This window comes from Podarcis tiliguerta (assembly GCF_965153285.1).
Source record: "Podarcis tiliguerta genome assembly, chromosome: 2".
In the NCBI taxonomy this organism is placed as follows: domain Eukaryota; kingdom Metazoa; phylum Chordata; class Lepidosauria; order Squamata; family Lacertidae; genus Podarcis; species Podarcis tiliguerta.
The window spans coordinates 32,364,511-32,380,111 of record NC_139535.1 but is presented as its reverse complement, the minus strand read 5'-3'; the positions used below and the strand labels follow the sequence as shown (position 1 = coordinate 32,380,111).

General features: G+C 41.7%; 1 protein-coding gene across 9 annotated transcripts in view; it reads right to left on the bottom strand.

Annotated features, from left to right (window-relative positions):
• The window catches only part of LOC310670124 (contactin-4), a 506,424-nt gene that overhangs the window by 285,653 nt on the left and 205,170 nt on the right, over positions 1–15,601 (bottom strand). The window contains exon 1 of one of the 9 annotated variants that reach the window (XM_083424809.1): positions 8,484–8,732. The exons of the other annotated variants lie outside the window; for them this stretch is intronic. The gene's annotated coding sequence lies outside the window, so the exon portion shown is untranslated. Of the gene's footprint in view, positions 1–8,483; positions 8,733–15,601 lie in introns of those variants that run through there. 9 annotated transcript variants of the gene reach the window in all.

Sequence of the window (15,601 nt, the reverse complement as noted above, 5' to 3'; positions counted from 1 at the left end):
TAATCCCTTAAGCCTTTAATAGCCGCTAAACCGCTAATAGCGCTAATCCGCTAATGGGCTTGCTTCGCAAGACGAAAAAACCGCTAGACGAAGAGACTCACGGAACGGATTCTTTTCGTCTTGCGAGGCACCACTGTATTCTTTGCAGCCAAAGATGGAGAAGCTCTATACAGTCAGTAAAAACAAGACCTGGAGCTGACTGTGGCTTAGATCATCAGCTTCTTATAGCAGAATTCAAGCTTAAACTGAAGAAAGTAGGGAAAAACCACTGGGCCGGTAAGATACAATCTAAGTCAAATCCCTTATGAATACACAGTGGAAGTGAGGAACAGGTTTAAGGATTTAGATTTGGTGGACAGAGTGCCTGAAGAACTATGTAACATTATACAGGAGGCAGCAACTAAAACCATCCCAATGAAAAGGAAATGCAAGAAAGCAAAGTGGCTGTCCAACAAGGCCTTACAAATAGCGGGGGAGAGAAGGTAAGCAAAATGCGAGGGAGATAGTGAAAGATACAGGAAATTGAATGCAGATTTCCAAAAAATAGCAAGGAGAGACAAGAAGGCCTTCTTAAACGAGCAATGCAAAGAAATAGAGGAAAACAATAGAATGTGAAAAACCAGAGATCTGTTCAAGAAAATTGGAGATATGAAAGGAACTTTTTGTACAAAGATTACCATAATAAAAGACAAAAGTGGAAAGGACCTAACAGAAGCAGAAGACATCAAGAAGAGGTGGCAAGAATACACAGAGGAATTATACCAGAAAGAAATGGATGCCTCGTACACCCCAGGTAGTGTGGTTGCTGACCTTGAGCCAGACATCCTGGACAGTGAAGTCAAATGGGCCTTAGAAAGCACTGCTAATTACAAGGCCAGTGGAAGTGATGGTATTCCAGCTGAACTATTTAAAATTTTAAACGATGCTGCTGCCAAGGTGCTACACTCAATATGCCAGCCAGTTTGGAAAACTCAGCAGTGGCCAGAGGATTGGAGAAGATCAGTCTACATCCCAATCCCAAAGAAGGGCAGTGCCAAAGAATGCTCCAACTACCGCACAATTGCACTCATTTCACATGCTAGCAAGGTTATGCTTAAAATTCTACAAGGCAGGCTTAAGCAGTATGTGGACCCAGAACTCCCAGAAGTGCAAGCTGGATTTTGAAGGGGCAGAGGAACCAGAGACCAAATTGCAAACATGCGCTGGATTATGGAGAAAGCTAGAGAGTTCCAGAAAGACATCTACTTCTGCTTCATTGACTATGCAAAAGCCTTTGACTGTGTCGACCACAGCAAACTATGGCAAGTTCTTAAAAAAATGGGAGTGCCTGATCACCTCATCTGTCTCCTGAGAAATCTCTATGTGGGACAAGAAGCTACAGTTAGAACTGGATATGGAACAACTGATTGGTTCAAAATTGGAAATGGAGTATGGCAAGGCTGTATACTGTCTCCCTGCTTATTTAACTTATTTGCAGAATTCATCATGCGAAAGGCTGGACTGGATGAATCCCAAGCCGGAATAAAGATTGCCAGAAGAAATCTCAACAACCTCAGATATGCAGATGACACAACCTTGATGGCAGAAAGTGAGGAGGAATTAAAGAACCTTTTATTGAGGGTGAAAGAGGAGAGCGCAAAATATGGTCTGAAGCTCAACATCAAAAAACGAAGATCATGGCCACTGGTCCCATCACCTCCTGGCAAATAGAAGGGGAAGAAATGGAGGCAGTGAGAGATTTTACTTTCTTGGGCTCCATGATCACTGCAGATGGTGACAGCAGTCACGAAATTAAAAGACGCCTGCTCCCTGGGAGAAAGATGATGGCAAACCTAGACAGCATCTTAAAAAGCAGAGACATCACCTTGCCAACAAAGGTCTGTATAGTTAAAGCCATGGTTTTCCCAGTAGTGATGTATGTAAGTGAGAGCTGGACCATCAAGAAGGCTGATGGCCGAAGAATTGATGCTTTTGAATTATGGTGTTGGAGGAGACTCTTGAGAGTCCCATGGACTGCAAGAAGACCAAACGTATCTATTCTTAAGGAAATCAGCCCTGAGTGCTCACTGGAAGGACAGATCGTGAAGCTGAGGCTCCAATACTTTGGCCACCTCATGAGAAGAGAAGACTCCCTGGAAAAGACCCTGATGTTGGGAAAGATGGAGGGCACAAGGAGAAGGGGACGACAGAGGACGAGATGGTTGGATAGTGTTCTCGAAGCTACAAACATGAGCCTGACCAAACTGCAGGAGGCGGTGGAAGACAGGAGTGCCTGGCGTGCTCTGGTCCATGGGGTCACGAAGAGTCGGACACGACTAAATGACTAAACAACAACAACAACAATACAAGATGCAAAAGTATTCCCTCATTCACCCCAATGAGGCTTGATTCCAACTGAATGTGAGCAAAACCAGGAGTGACTCACTTGAGGTGGAGCCATAGCAATAGCTTCTTGGCAGAAGTGCCACTTCTGCTTACTTCGTGACAGCAAGGTGGGAGTTGTCTGGGTGCACTGGTAGGAGCACCAGACTGGGTCCAACGGTTCACCCATGCAGCCCCGCCCTTGCTACCACCTTTCCCAGCAATCAGCAGTGATGCTTCTGTTGAGAGGCTACTGCTGTAGCTCCACCCCACCTGGCTAGCCACTGTTGAAAAGACTTGTGGTTGCCTCCCTCTGCAAACATCTCTTTCACCTTCTCAGCCTCCCAAGGACCTACCGAACTTAATTAAAAGAGGGCTGGTTCAAGTTCCTTGCTGGTGAGTCCAAGTGCTTTCACTGGACGGAAAAGGTATGTTGAGGAGTTGAAGCTCTGCTAACAACAGGATTGGAGCAAAAAAGGGGACAATGAGAAATAAATGGGAAGCATCAACATCCTTGGGTAAAGTCCCAGGCATGCAGAAATCCATTTTTTTAAAAAAAATCCACAAGAGGATCCTCATCCGGTGGGAAAACACAACCACTCAATGAGAAATGAACATCCAGGAGCCACAGAATGTTGGGTGCCAGCTGGAAAAGAAAACCAGGAATCTATCCTAGTGGTGGGAGAGAGAAAGCAAGTGAATTGGTTTGCTTGATCCCTATGAAGCTTATATTGGCCTGGAGGTAGGCATAGCTGACTGGAATCCTTAACTGGTCGCAGGCCCCACTTGTTACGAGTAATAGCCATTGTTATACCATGTCTACGGCATCTTAGCGGCCACAGCCATCATGACATAATGAAGGAGTATTCAATTTCGTCTGATTGTTGTGTGTATGAAGGAGCAAGGCGGATGACCTACATTTTTACCCTATTGTCTTTGTTAAGGATCTATATTCTGACAAACTCATTTATCTCCCCCCCCCCCCCTTTGAGACACATTCTGTTTAGGCTCATAGCCTTTGTGAGCCAGTCACAACTCATTGGTGAATCATTACCAGTTTGAGATTGTATTTCCAGAATGTAAGCAGAAGGATATTACCTATAGAAGGCTATGAATATTTCTGAGGTGTGTGTGTGTGTGTGTGTGTGTGTGTGTGTGTAAATTTTTTATTAAATTTTCTGTTTTTCAATTTAGAATATTCATTTAAACAACCTTAAAATATAAATGACTTTCCTTATTCTCTTCCCGGGTTCATTTTGCATATTATGGAATATTTCTGAGGTTTGGAAGAGAGAGTGGAAGATCCAATCACTCAGTTCTTGTGTTCTCCTTCTCATGTAGATGGAGCCCGGTCATCCTAGTCTGAGTGCCAGTCATGTACCTTTGCCATGGTGCTGGTGTGTGTGTGTGCAAGGAATGAAGGACTGGGTAGCCCACCAGCCAATCTGCATTTGTCCCACAGAAGCAGAATTCAAGTCTGGTTTGGAAAATGGCAGGTACGTTTCAGGTGGGATTTACTATGTCACGCCTTCCTTCTATAGCACACGCCTGACGCCAAATGTGTGTAATGCTTAATTATTTACTCACACTGTTTGCAAACTGTCAGCACAAGCTTCTGTTTGGTCCTTACTGGCCCTGATGAGAACAGAAACTTGTTCCTGAAGGACACTGGTAACTTAATACCCATTTGCATCTTCTAAGAATAAGCCCAGTTCCCACATGGGACACTTCTACCAATCAAGCCCAGATATGATAGAGACTTTAAACAACTTTGTTCCAATTAGGACTGCGCAACCAATTTGCAGCAGGGAACTGTGCTTCGCTTGCAGTGGCACAACAAATTCACATATTGTTCTGCTGTGTCCCTTCTGTCCACCCAAATCAAAATTTGTCTCTGGTGCCCTCTTCCCTCAAGAAGCCAGCCAGGTCTTTAGTTCAGTCTGTAAATTATTCGCTACCCAGTTTAGTCCTCCTTGGATCATGCCTCAATGAGACTGCTCCAAACTGATTCTGTCCACCCAAATCATAGTTTGTCTGTTCCAAACTGATTCCCAATAAGCAAAAGGGCTTCAGCTCCCCTCCTTACATCTTCCACTCCATTCCTATACAGTGGTACCTCTGGATGCGAACAGGATCCGTTCCGGAGCCCCGTTCACATCCTGAAGCGAACGCAACCTGCGTCCGCACGTGCCGTGATTCTCCGCTTCTGCGCATGACGTCATTTTGAGCGTCTGCGCATGCGCGAGCGGCGAAACCCGGAAGTAACACGCTCCATTACTTTCAGGTCACTGCAGAGTGCAACCCAAAAATGTTCAACCCGAAGCTACTTCAACCCGAGGTATGACTGTACCTCTTTTCCATGTTTGTTATTTTCCTTGAGCTATTCAGGAAACTTAATGCGTACACAAGTCTCATGTTTCCACTTAAATAATACTTATATGGGGTTGATGTTGTTTTGAACTGCATTGGGAGGTTCTAAAGAAACCCTAGCTGCTTACTTTGACATCGCATGGCACGGGGCTAGAGGGTAACTTACAAAGAATGGCACTCCTTCAATCTCCGCATGACTGACATTGTCCTGAATGATTCAAAGTCTGCTTTTTAGTATTAGCAGACTGCAACCAAAATCCACAAGACTTAGCTGATTATAGAACACTGCTATAAAGCCATGACCCTAAACACTTTGGTCACATTTTCCATTTTATTTGAACCCAGATTTTTAAGTATCCATGGTATACTGCAATACAGGCAACCCGCAATTTGCGCAGGGGTTGCATTCCAGGTCATCAAATGCAATGGCAGAGTGCACAGAAGCCCCATCTGCCCTGTTGCGCCCCGCCCCCTTTTCCAGCCACTCCTGGGTTGCCACAATGCACATCAATTGGACGCATGTAAATCGGTCATTACCTGTTTCCCTGATGGCATACAAAAATTTCCTGATCAAGGACCCCAAATATCACACCTGTAATTTACCTTGTCATGTTATAATAATAGGCTTGGTATCTGTGGGTGTGAAGAGACTGTAATTTAACAAAGATTTCCTTTCTTTTTATAATTTAATACTGATAGATATCAATGTGATCAAAACATAGAAAATTATAAAAAATGCTGGGTGGATTGAGAATCAGAAGGCATGGCTTCAGTTTTCATTGTTATCATACTGAAGAATTGCCTGGAGTTTATGCAACTAATGACGATGATGAAATCATGAGAAACAAAATTGATACCTTGAAAAACAGGCAAGGGAGGAAAATGGGAGAAACAGAACATAAAGTCAAAACACAAGCTAAAAGGCACACGATGAAAGTGCAATAAATATCTGCATTCCAAATCTACTATTTAACACCCCCCCCCCCAAGGATCTGCTTGAGTAAACATTGTTCTTCACCAAATATTAGCTCTTTGGTATTCCACAATTGAAGTTACAACCTGAAACAAAAATAAGAAGGTGCTGTGCAACCTTTAAAGACTAGCACATTTAGCACATACTTTGATGAGCTAGATTCCACTTCATTAGATGCATCAAGTGGACTCTAATCTACAAAATCTTATGCTCCAATAAATCTGCTAAGTCTTTAAAGTGCCACAAGATTCTTTGTTGCCTTTTTACTACAGGAGACTAACACAACTACCTTTTTGTAAGTTGTCACCTGAATCAAATTTCTACTGCTGTTCTGACAGGGGTACAACTTGGTAATATGACTGTGCTGTGGGCATGTTCAGAAGCACTGGTTCAACAGTGTTCTTGTTAATTCCTTCTTCTATCCATTTCTGAGTCTGTGGATCCAATTCCAAACATTTTTTGTTTTGCTTTATCTAACAATAAGGCTTTGCTGGCGCTCTCCAATGCCAGCTACTTTATACACATACATGCATAACGTCAGCACAGCTTTTAATCCCATCAGGGCCATTCAACGCTTTCCTAGGCTGTTCTTTACAGCTGTCGCCTATATCAGATTTTCATTCACGTAAGAACAGAGGCGGTCAGAAGCTCAGATCCTCAAACTGTTTCAAACAACTGGAAACCCATGTAAACTTATTAAAGTCACAGAACTACAAATATTCAAAGTCTTAGTAATGACTGTGGATGTTGCAGTGCAACTCAGCAATATCACCAGCTCAATCCTTTTCTCCTCCTCCAACTCATTTAAAAGAGAATTAAAGCACTTGCTTTGAGGAAATCATGCTTCCTGCAGGGACTTTAAATAAGTGTTTGGTTTCTACTGAAAAAACATAGGTTCTTAGGAGATCAGGTCTGTTCACTACCAGCACCAGCTTCAGCCACCAGCCCATTGCAAAGGAATACAAATGGAATTGTTCTCTCATGGTTTTTTTTAGCCTTTATGTGTGTGTGTATATATTTGCAAATGGTTTGACAACGTAACTAAAGATGTTAGTTTCACTAATATGCCTAACAGAGCAATATCATATTCCACACCATACTTGCTTATGACCATTATACAAATGCTGAAATTACAAATTTGCTGGGAGAATAAATTACTGTAATATCTCTATAAGCCTTCTGTAAAACAAGTGCTCACTGAAATAGCTTTTTTGTTTTGAAACAAAGGCTGACCCTTCTTTCAATTAAAAGAAAGTGCTTGTGGGAGCAGTCGCTGAAAACAATAAGATTTTTTTTTAAAAAAAAAGAATAAAGAAATGTTTATTTATGCATATTTACTTCAGACAAGCCCTTTCCATGGATCCAGCCAGTACCAAGCTGAAATATCAGCATACATCTGTAAGGCGGAATAATTCAGGTAACTTTGGAGTGGGGGAAGAGACTGAAAAATAAAAGAGGCTACATTGATTTCCTACCATTTTTTTCCAGGTATAGTTTCTTTATTTTGCTCTCAATACCCCTAGGCTGTGTGGATGCTTTCTGTGCTACTGTAGGTAACCATCTATTGTGACATTCTCCTTTTTCTTTAGCCATTCACATCAACCACAGATAATGAGAAGATACTCTGTCCTCAGCAGCGAGCCACTTTCATACCTAACAGCCTGTGGTTCTGCTCTGCTTTGAGACTTATTGCCTATTCAGGAATATATATATATATTTGCATTCCAGTAGGTGCTTTCCCAAACCACATGGTTTCATTCAACTTGTGCAGCATGCCAGTTTTCAAGCAGCGGTGCCTTAAAACTGCTTTGTCCTGAAATAGGCATGAACACTAGAACAACAGGCCCAAGGCCACCGTAATTCATATCATTTTTAAGGTCAACTGTCATTGGGAAACAAATGAGGGAACCCCAAAATATATGTTATGAGCCACACACACACTCTTTCAGCTGTCAATATGCAATGCCACAACTTGCTGCAACCTGCCATTAGCAAAACTCATACAGTACTACTATTATAACTCAGTAGTACTTTTGTGTCTATAACAAAGAACGAAGAGGTGTTAAATATTAGGGATTAACATACTGTGTTTTGCAAGAAAAATAATTCTATTGGAAAAACCCTGTTTTGCAAAATAAAGCCACATCAAATATATCAGTTGCATAATAGTTCCCAGTTTTGAACTCAACACTCAAATCATAAATAAAACATGTCAACAATTTTTAAATAAAACACCTGAACATTATAAGTAATATCATTGTGCCTATTCTGCATACTAAGTTATGGACTACATTTGTCAGAACAACAAGTCTGCCACTACACTGTTCCTTCCCCCAACACGACTTTTATTGGAATTTAAAAAGGTATAATGAGAAACTGTAAGACTACATCAAATTTAAAAAGATGCTTAATGATGGCACTTAGTAAATGCTGATTTGAAGAAATAGTACCCCCCCCCCCAATATTAGCTAACACAAAAAGGATAGTTTAAAGAACACATCCAAGCCACACTTCAAAGCAAAACATCAAACTATGCAGCTACATTTTGTTAAACTCTTAAAGAAGAAAACCCAGTTTAAAAAGTCAAGTTATTTGTTTCCTTGAAACAATCATCACATGCCTGCATTTTAGATAGCCAAAGCAACCTGCAATCTGTAAACAGATTACCCTCATTCCTCCCTGTTAAATTCAGCAAAGAGCAGTGGAACAGAAAATTATATGTAGCTGGCAAAGTCACAACTCGCTCACATGCAGCTATGGAAGAAAAACCAGTACTTACAGAACTGTAAAATAAAATATCCCAGTTTCTCTTTTACATTTTACAGCAAATCAAACAAAGATCTCAGCTCTCATCAAGTCACTGCTTCCACTGTACTGATCAGCCAGGCAGAAAAGGCCCTTATGGATTCCCTATGCAGCTGGGAGATAATGGAACCATATTCTCAGCTGGGACTGGAGAAGCCTAACCGCTATGCACTGAGCACTGTATGGCTGCTCACTAGCATTAATCAGGAAGTACAGTGCTCCTGCTTTATGCCTCCCTTCCCCCAAGGACCTGCACAATTAACACATGAATCAAAGATGCACACATTGGGAGACCTTGTACACAGAAGGACATATAATCCCAGTTCAGGGATATCTGAACACTGGTTAATTTTGTTCACTGATCAAGGATACGAGACTTCTTTTTAATTAAAGGCAAACACACACATTTATGTCTATGGTTCCTGGATTTAAGTAACACTGTAATCTTGCTATGACCACATAACAGATGATTACATAAATCTCTGTAATTAAGCTGAATGCTTTGCATATACAGCATTGTACGCTGCTATAAACCCAGATTTCTGCGTCAGGTCTTTTCTGAAGCAGTTAAATTTCTAACACACTGGGTTGTGTGTGTGTGTTTTTAAAAAAAGAGTCTCCACCTTTCCTAATCCTTAGGATGAGGGCAGGTAACAATTTTTAAAAATATGAATCACAACACAATATTTAAATATAAAGCACAAAAATGAGTAACATATAAAACGTAAAGGCCACAGCTGAGCATCATGTTAGTAGATAGAGACTGGGGTCTGAGATACCTTTGTTTAAATTCAGGCATGGGTAACTGGGTGGTCCTAGGCCTTGGTTATTTATTCCTCAGATTTCAGTTAAATTAAGATTCGACCAATTACATAGGGTTATCAGGGACAAACAATGATGGTTAAATGCTAACCATACTATAAATGTTTGAGAAATTATCAGTGGGAAATATCTAACAAAATATTTGCTTGAGTAGAATGACTTCTGCTTGTGCAATAGGACTTTCCCCCTTCCCCCTCCCATATGGTATACCACCCCCAAATCTGCTGGGGGGGGGGAGAGTGTTTGCCTTGCTGCTATGTTGGAATCCCACCTATTATTATTATTATTATTATTATTATTATTATTATTATTATTCATATTATTTATTTCTCTCAAACAAGCAGTGTTTTAAAGATTCTGCTGTGTAAACATGAGGTTAAATTAAGCTGCCATTGAGCACTTTCTCATTGCGGAAGATGTGTGAATGGGAATTGGACAAGTAATCATCATGATCAGGACAACTTCCATAGACGCAGGGTGGGAGGTCTTGCTGTGCCTTGACAACTAACACGTTAATTATGGTTAAGCTTTCATAGACAAGAGTCAAATTCACCTGATAGAAGAATGGAGTGTCATCCTCAGTTGGCAGATGCACAGGTACACACAGAGAGATTCAGAGAAAAAGATAACTGGAAATAATGCAGTTAAATTGCAAAATATGCATGGAGTACAAGCTGTGACAGTTTTATGGGAAACTAAAGAGAAGCCAAGTTATCATTCACAAAAGCAATAAAGGTTGGTGATAACTTCCAAGCATTCTTTAATCAAGTAAGACTTGCCATGGGAAAGGAAGCTCACGAGCCTGGGGTTGCAACCATCAAGCAATTCACACTTCAGGTTCTTTGGGATTGCTAGGCTGACAAGGTAGCAGCCTGTATGTTACCAGATACAGTGGTACCTTGGATTAAGAATTTAATTCATTCTGGAGGTCTGTTCTTAACCTGAAACTGTTCTTAACCTGAAGCACCACTTTAGCTAATGGGGCCTCCCACTGCCACCATGCCACCACCATGATTTCTGTTCTCATCCTGAAGCAAAGTTCTTAACCCAAGGTAATATTTCTGGGTTAGCGGAGTCTGTAACCCGAAGCGTATGTAACCTGAAGTGTATGTAACCAGAGGTACCACTGTACAGGTTTTTGGCACTGCTATGTTTGCCCAGCTGGATTTGTTCCCAATGGTTTTGGTGAGCCAGTCATGATTTGTGTCACAATCACAGCTGTCTATCTGGGATGCCCTCAGACAAAAGAAAATAGTGACCACCAATCTACCAATGTCATGTTTTCCCTGGATCTTTGTTATGTTATGGTTTGTTTGTTTGGTTGGTTGGTTGGTTGTTTAACACAGGTGTGTCCAACTGGTCGATAGCGATCTACTGGTCGATCGTGTAGTGTTCCTGGTTGATCCTGGGCCAAAAAAGAGCGCCCAACAACTCTGATGAAGCCTCCCCAAAATAAGCTCAGCAATTTTGAGCCTGTGTGGTGTAGTGGTTAAGAGCGGTAGTGTCAAAATCTGGGGAACTGGGTTCGCGTCTCCGCTCCTCCACATGCAGCTGCTGGGTGACCTTGGGCCAGTCACACTTCTTTGATGTCTCTCAGCCCCACTCACCTCACAGAGTGTTTGTTGTGGGGGAAGAAGGGAAAGGAGAATGTTAGCTGCTTTGAGACTCCTTAAAGGGAGTGAAAGGCGGGATATCAAATCCAAATCCAAACTCTGATGAAGCCTTCCCCCCCCCCCAAAAAAAGAGCAACAACTCTGTGCAATCCTTGGTAGATCACTGCCAGCTTTTTATACTGGGAGTAGATCAGTCTCTTGGGAGTTGGACGTGCCTGGTATAACGTTTGGGGGACTAAAGAGCAGAGAATAATATGTTTATACAAAATATACAATCAATCAATTTGTGATGCTTTACTCATTGTTCTGAAAGTAGGTTATTGGTTTTTCAATGTTGCTATACACTTTTTGTCTGCTTTCTTATGGAGAGTGTGTCACTATTGTAGAAAAAAGCCTTCAGCATAGCCCATTATAATCTACAGAGTGCTCTGGTACCTGAACCTGAATTAGTGAACACAAAAAGGTTGAGTAGGGCATCCATTATCATTTATTTTTGAATGCTGATTTCTGGTATTCTGATTTCTGATAGAAAATGAAGCACGGGGCACTTTCTGATTCACACATGCATGTAAATAACTTGATTTCTTTATATGATACTACTGACTGCTGAATGTGTGCAATAACACTACTGAAAAGCATTAAAGCAACAATGTGCTATTAAACTTCTGTCTCTTGTTTTTGAACTGAAGTGGTTCATTAATGCCTGCAAGTTACAACTTAATATTGCAGTCATCAAGTGAACGATATATACTGTAGGACAGCAAATTACAAACATAGTTTATAAACAATATGGAACTGTTCTAAACATGAAAGGCAGGCTTGGGAAAAAATCCAAACAATTACAGAAGAGCAATTAAAAACAATGTGGCAGGGTGGGGGATAAAAAACAAACTCAGTCCAGTAAAGTATAAGCATGTTCAGTGGCACAAAAGGACATACTGGTTAGAAGCATTAAAGGGAGTACCCCACTGTGCAACTTTTAGCACCTAATCCTTCATAGCAAATTCATAGAGATCTGAGATACTCTATACATTATAAAGCCACCTGCAGCATTCCACCCTAAAGATCACTTCCATTGATAAATTATATCACACCTGAACCAACATATCAATCAAAATATTACCTTGTTCCAGAGGGCATGAAGGAGATATGAAAGCCTTTTTCACAATTACCATTCATCTCTACCCAGTTGCCAGTACTCTACACTTTTTGTTGCTGTTGGTCCCTCTGGCTATTCACGCATATGTCAGAAGGGCCATAGCACTGTGGCAAAAAATCGTGTTTTCTATGAAGAAGTTCACAGATTCAGTCCCTGGTTGCTCCAGGTAAGGTTGGGAAAGATCCGTTTGAAACCCATGGAAGCTGCTGGCAGTAAGTGCACAAATGGCAGTAAGGGACAAATGATCTGTCTTGCTATAAGGCAGCTTAGCAGTGCAACCCTATAAATGTTTACTCACTTTTAAGCCCCAGTGAGTTCAAAGGAGTTTGCTCTCATGCAAATGGGTACAGGGTTGCAGTCTAGGTATAGTTTTGCACGTCGAGGTCCCCAAGACACACCCCCCCCGCAAAGAAAAACACAATTGACACTTAATTTTTATGGTTTTTTGGCATAATTTTGGCCACAACTTTATTCAAATTACAGCAATGTGAGTGGTTGCTTAGGCATTGGTAGCACTAACTGACCCTGCACGGGGACAGCTCTGACATTCGCACCCCCCCCCCCACGAAGTCAGCAAGGGTAAGTCACCTGGGGAGAGAGACGGGACTGGGAACCATGCCTCACCACTCCCCAGAATGCTCCCAGGGGCTTGCGTGGCCCTAGCCCCTTGCCAGGGGGTTTCGGACAAAAGCATGGGGAGCCCCTGGGATCCTTTAACAGAAAACCCTTGAAGCAGCAGCAGCAGCAGCAGCAGCATTTTGGAGGGGCAGGCACAGCCGAATCCATACCCCTCCACCAATCAATTCCAAGACCAATGCCTAACCGCAAACCTTACAAGTTGTGACGATTTGCTACGCAGTAGGCACAAACCAAGTGGCACACACTAATCAGCCAAATGGACAAAATTTCTACCAGGCCCCTGCCCCAAAGCAGACGACCCCATGACAGGCATAGCAACGTCAAGCAAACAGCCTAAAATTAGGGAAGGGGGGGCAGGTGATCCGAAGTAAGCAGCGAAAAGAGGAAGTTCTTCGCTGCGAGCATTGTATTTAACAAATAGGGCTGTCAATCAACAAATGGCAACATCTAGATTTCCCCAGTAACAGCCCGTCCCTACTTAAAGGATGGCCAAACCATTTGCTTAGTAACAGTGAGGTGTCTTGTCCACCCCGCCCGCAACTTGTGCTCTCCATGAGGGAGAACACACTTTATCAAAATATGTGTGGATTATAGAGAAAGCAATGTTGGGATAATAATTTTTTAGACTTTCATGTGTATCCCAGGAAGCTAGGATAACAAACTATTCAACTCCGTAGCAGGCAGTATTGTGGGGCAGCATTGCACAGCTGACCTCCACTCTTTTGCATCCTGCCGCTTACCAGTACGTAGTGTGGGAGAGATAAGGTTGATGCAATGTGATTTCACCCATGGGAGCACTGAATTGGCTCCACCAGTGTGTGTGCACGAGCCAGCTCTCTGCCTCCTCTTTGCCTCTCTGCCTCCTGATAAGTAGCAGTGATGCAACTGACCAGAGGGCACATGAGCTACTGATACAAATGTTCCCTTACTCTAGCTATGGCAACTGCAGTTGGAATCCTGTTCTGTATTTGAATAAGATGTATAAGACATTGGAAGAAGCTGCAGATAATTAAAAACAATAGCATAATCCTATGCCTGTCTACTCTTAAGTAAATACCATATATTTCAACTGGATTCAGTCCCAGGTAAGTGTAAACAGGTAAGATTGGAGTCTGAAAAGTATTTCACAGTGTGGATTTTGTTGGGTAAGGCTGCTGTGAGAAGAACAAACCACACACCCCAAATCCAAGTACTGTACTTGGATTTGTGTGAATCACACGGTCTGTGCCTCTTATTCATCTAATACAAAAAAAGGGGAGCAGGGAAGTTAGAAGCACAACTTGCCTATTACCTTGTAAATATGCCATCTTCAGAGGCCTTCGCAACAATTGCATTAAAAAGAAACCCAAGCGTACTTACATAAACAGTGTGCCTCATTTCCTGTTTGTAAAATACAAGGCCATTAATCTCTTTCTGTCTCACATACAAAATGGTTATAGCAATGATAATTACCTACTCCACAGGGGTGTATTGAGGCTTAGTTAATATTTAAAAAGCAATTTGGTATTTATGGACAAATGGTACTAAATATAGGTGTAGTTTATTATTGCAATTATTATTACTGTCACTTCCAGATATAGTTCATTCTGTGCACTGTGCACAAAATACCCTGTGTCTGATTTTGCAAAGTGCATTTGAGACATATTATATCTAATAGCTATGGAGATAATGCAGTTCTCATATCACTTCACAGCTACAACAATGACTTTAAATGGTAAGCCAATGAGAGGCACAATTTGATGACTTCCAGAATTCTACCATCAGCTTTAGTCCTCTTTGGATAAGGTCCCAAGTTAACCGAAACCCTGAGCTCTGGAAAAATAATAACAGTATGTACCAAGTACAAAATTCTTTTCTCTGGCATTCCTGGTAGGGTACATAATGAGGACTGGACCCAGGTAAATCCTTCCTGGAAGACAGAGGGAGAAAAGGGAGGCTGGACTGCACACAAAAAAGAACAGAATAAAATAAAATATTGTAGACCCAGTGCTGATAAAGTGTATAGTTTAGGCCTGCCCAATATGCAACTCACCAAAATAAAATTAGTCCATTAGTGGCCCACCAGCTCAATAAACAATATATTGTGCCTCCTGCCTAAAACCCAAAAGGCAGAATCCTCATTAATCTCTTGCACCACAGTAATTTGCTGTGATGCAGCATCAACTCCTGATTTTCTATGCAAAAAGCAGAAGAATTACCTGAAAATGTTAAAATAAGCAATAAAAAAGAGAGTAACCCAACAACAATAGACTCTTCAAAAGTATGAGAAAACCATGTGTGCTTCGACAGCTTATTTGGCTAGTGTGTGGTGGGTGTGGATTACAAGTGGAAATCTCCCCCCTGGAGGGCACCCGGTTGATGGAGGCTGCATACAATACTGCAAACAAGTGAGCTCCAGAAGTTCTACTAAATAGTTTTGCACTAAGAAAACACACCAAAAGCCTAAATATAATGCAGAAGTTCCTGTATACATGAAGGGCAACATAAGTCTCTTCAGATTATGATTCTTCTAATGTGATCCAATACAGCAAATTAAGAATGCTTCTGAGATGAGAGGTTCCACAATATATTGTTAGCTGAATACTGCCCTGTACAGAGACAAATTTGCTTGAGGGATGCTGTTGTGAGCCAAGTGCTGGAGGCTATGTCTTGAACATTCTGCATCCCCATCACCCTAGATCTTACATGCTAGGTACATCTCACATCACCCATCATTTTCTTAGAAGATCACAAAGATGAAAAGCAACTGAAGAAACAGCAGCAACCCAACTCTTGCTGCAAGCACCCGAAGCAAGAGTAGCAGGGAATAAAGGCTCTATAATGTTCCCGCCTGGAAGAGAAGACTATGTTCTATTAATA